Genomic DNA, 4,254 nt, shown 5'->3' with positions numbered 1-4,254 from the left:
AACAGAAGCTCTCTCAGGGTAGGAAGACAATAGATAGTCAAGATTTTTCTAAGCATTAAAATGGTAAGGTCGAATTACAGTACTTAGAGCAGTATTTTGAGTTCATTGTGTTTGACATGGTTACGCTTTGCTTCTGAGATACTTGTGTGTCTAGGATGGCTGAGCCTTGTATTTTGAGTTATATGCGTGCTAGGATAACCAAGCCTAATTTCTGTTACGTGCGTGTTTGGGATGGATAAAGGCTTCCTCCCTCAGGTTAGGTGTTCGCGTGTCGGACGAGCCTCCGTGTGGAGTAAGCAAGAGAAGCTACAGTCCCTTCTTTAAGATATACTCGACCCACAAGTAATCGAAGACCCACTCAGGGAAATGCTGATTCAGGAACACAGCGAGGTAAATAGTAATGTCCATGGGCTGGTAGCGACTCTGCGGGTACTTCTGCGTCAGGGCGTCAGTCATTGCAGTCAGCACCTCACTCACGCCCGGGTTCTGGCAGGGGAAGGAGCATAAGTTGTAGTGCAGTATATCAAAGTTAGAAGAAGCTTTACGTTGCAAACAATGTACAAATGACTTACAGGGATGCAGCACAACTACAATAAAGCACCCACAAGACTATACTCACTGATTGCATACCATTATATACCAGTTACATCATTAAATATATGGGCCAAACTTAACCGAGAGTGGTTGGTGTTGTCACACTTACCCCGGAACGTGTGTTATTCAGCTGAAAGTTAATTGTTTCGTAAAAGAAATCTGGGGTGGCTCTTCTTCCGTCCAACTATTAGATAGGGTGGAATCAAAGGCCTTTCGTCTTATTAACTCTCCTCCTTTAGTCGACAATCTCTCTCCCCTTTCTCTTCGCCGCAATGTTGCTTCACTCTCTCTCTTTTACAGGTACTTTAACGGGCAATGTTCAGGGGATTTGGCATCCTGTGTACCGCTGGCAAGGCCGTGGGTTCGTAACACACGTCTTGCCCGCAGTGCCCACCATTTCTCTGTGGATGTCGGTCACACGAGAATAACCTGTTATAGTACCTCCTTCTTTCCTCACACAGCCTTCTTCTGTGTTTCCATGCTCTTACAATCTGTCCCACTTTAAAAAGCTGGTTTTCCGGCATCTTCGTGGTGTAGATTAATACAGTATAACCTTTTTTTCTATATTTTCAATTTCTTTCCGTTCTTTTTTTTTCGCCCCCCAGGCTCCGTTGTGGGTCGTTTGACCTGTGCCCGGGTGGGCTAATTCCCGTAAAAAAAAAGAAAGAAAAAAGTCTTGACCTCTTCGTCCATGGCTGCCCACATGGCCTTCCCGTCACGCCTCACGTCACTCTCGCGGAAGATGCCCGTTCCTGTGGTGGTGGAGAAAAGTACTGAGCAATGTTACTTCTGGTGGTGATGGAGGGGAGTAGTGAGGGAGGTATTGGTGGTGATGGAGGGGAGTAGTGAGGGAGATATTGATAGTGATAGAGGGGGAGTAGTGAGGGAGATATTGGTAGTAAGAAAGAGAGAAAAAAAATAATGCAGAGATTGCAATAACGAAATTAGACATATGAAACAACGAAGTGTATACTGTATATAAAAGCAAATGGTACGATAAAAATAAATAATTAAAATCAATATTTGGATCACCTGAAGATTTAACACCCTAGATTATTTCACTTGAATTATCACCCTAACGCTAACTTAACCCTTATGTGACGTTAGGGTGTTTAATCTTGAGGTGATGCCAGATGTTTACCCGCTGTGAAGTTGCCAGGTTCAATGAGGCAAACGTCAATACCAAATCGTCTCATCTCGTTTCTGTGGAAGATGAGTTGGTTAATGTCTTGAGAGGAGTACACCTTTTCACATAAACGTTGAGACATTGTTATATACTTATTTGACATATTTCATAACCGAATGACAGAACACATATCGAATGACATTCTAAGATAACTGTTCGTTCATGCTAACAGAAATGATTGACAAAGGTTATGAAATTGACAGACATGAACAATATGCAGACTGTCGGTTTATTGTTCATTTCTGTCAATTTCATAACCTTTGTCAATCATTTCTGTTAGCATGAACGAACAGTTATCTTAGAATGTCATTCGATATGTGTTCTGTCATTCGGTTATGAAATATGTCAAATAGGTATAACAATGTCTCAACGTATATGTGGAAAGGTGTACTGTGAACTTTAACCCATATATTTAGTTTTATTCAGTAATATCGTCATGGAAGTTTACATTGAAGTTAATTATCATTATTATGATGACCCATATATTCAGTTTTATTCAGTAATATCGTCATGGAAGTTTACACTGAAGTTAATTAGCATTATTATGACAAGACATTCTAACTAAAGAGACTTTTTTACTAAACATTTTTTTTATTAATTGGAATTTCCAAGTTATTAATATTAAATTGATTCTGATATTATAGTGGTGTAGGTAAAAATAGTTTTGGTTTTGTTGTCCACTAAGACACTCACCTGAGTCCGTCATTGAAGCCCTCGAGGGCGTGAGGTCATAGGTGGTGCCTATAGGGAAGGGGAGGCGGCCCCGCCCGCTGCCCAAAGACACAATTCGACCTGTAGTCATTCATGTTATTTAAGTCAAATGTATTCGGAAATATTATATATTTTGCACAAAAGAAAAAATATATCCTTTGTAACCAGAACAGACAGAAATATTAAAAACTGTACTTCCTTGGGTGTGTGACAGTGTGTGTGTGTGTGTGGCTGCCTGATTACCCTTTGCCTTCCTGATGAGAGGGAGGAAGGTCTTGGTGACGGCGATGGTCCCGAAGATGTTGACGTCACTAATCTTACGACAAGTTTCCATGATCACCCACTCGACAGCCCGTGTGTGCAGATAGCGGCGTTGTTCACCAATCCCCACAGCACCTCTATCAACATCACAGGGATTACTTCTCCTCTGCACCTTATACAATGGCGATGGTACCAAACAATAAGGAAACGTTGTTACGAGTATCGGAATAAGAACTAATGAATAGATTACTGGTCGGCATATGAACTTCGACTGATTCGTTGTGTACACACTGAAGCAGTTTAAATTAAGATATTATATGTTATACTAAAAATGTAGTAACATTGGTTCAATGTGTTAGATAAAACAAAGTAATGTTTATTGTATTAGTCTCGAATACTAATGAGTGAGTGAGCGTTTGATAGCTATTTGTGGATTCGCAAGTTGAACGTCTTTTGTTTATGACGTCATTTCTGCCACCTCTACCCGATTAGTTTTACCTCTCAGAGCCGGGCAGAGTTGCCAACTTAGCGACTTTGTAGCTAGATCTAGAGCTTTTTGTTTTTTTCTAGCGACATTTTAGAGCGATTTGCGACTTGTCGCAAATCTAGAGATATCCACAGAAATCTAGCGACTTTCTGGATACTTTTGGACTGTCCATGAAAACTCGGTTTTCCTAATTTCGAGCCATAATATATAGCAACGGGGTTACAGGGACAATGCATTTGAACGGGTTGAACTCATAAAACAACTTCGTCAACGCTTACCTGACAACATTCGTGTGCTGCAGTCTATTTCTTTTCTGAGTGCCGATGAATGCTTGAAGCCTATTAAATCAGATATACTTGGTTTGGCACACTTATTTACAGAAGATTCCAGCACCCTTACCAAGATTGATTTCCAGTGGAAAAAACTGCATCACACAATCTGGACAGAAACATCTAACACCCTAAAATTGTGGTCAGAAGTGGCAAATTACAGAGATGCGACAGGTGAAAACCCTTACCATGATCTGGCTGAAATTGCACTCGCTGCCTTATCTCTTCCGCATTCAAAAGCAGATGTAGAGCGCACATTTAGTAATATGAACTTTGTGAAATCAAAATTGCGCAACAAAATGAAACTATCGACATTAAAGACAATTCTTACAATAAAGTATGGGTTAAAAAGACAGAACACCTGTTGTGCAAGTTATGAACTTCCTAGTGATATTTTAAGAAAGATAGGGACTGTGGAGGCATACAGTTACAAGATATCTGCACGAGAACCTGAACCAAGCACTTCACATGCTTCCAGCTCTACAGTTGTTCACACTGCCGACGACTACGAAGAGGACTGGGATGCAATTACTATTGAATAATAGGTAAGTGTGCACATTAAACTTTAAAAAAATAATATTTTTATTTATACATAATGCATTTTATTTATACTCCGTCCATTATAGTCGGTATTATGAAAATATAATTTGCATCAAATTCCTGAAGGGGGGGGAATAATAGCTAGC

General features: G+C 40.2%; 1 long non-coding RNA gene across 1 annotated transcript; it reads right to left on the bottom strand.

The window, feature by feature from the left end:
* Positions 1–1,235: 1,235 nt before the first annotated feature.
* Positions 1,236–2,840, bottom strand: LOC121874962. The gene is made up of 4 exons (XR_006090520.1): positions 2,735–2,840; positions 2,474–2,572; positions 1,736–1,797; positions 1,236–1,346 (listed from the first exon to the last, which is right to left on the bottom strand). It is a non-coding gene; the product is annotated as an uncharacterized LOC121874962 (long non-coding RNA).
* Between the last annotated feature and the right edge of the window lie 1,414 nt (positions 2,841–4,254).

Source organism: Homarus americanus, unplaced genomic scaffold (assembly GCF_018991925.1).
Source record: "Homarus americanus isolate GMGI-L3 unplaced genomic scaffold, GMGI_Hamer_2.0 scaffold42876, whole genome shotgun sequence".
Lineage (NCBI taxonomy): Eukaryota > Metazoa > Arthropoda > Malacostraca > Decapoda > Nephropidae > Homarus > Homarus americanus.
This window is presented reverse-complemented; position numbering and strand designations above follow the sequence as displayed.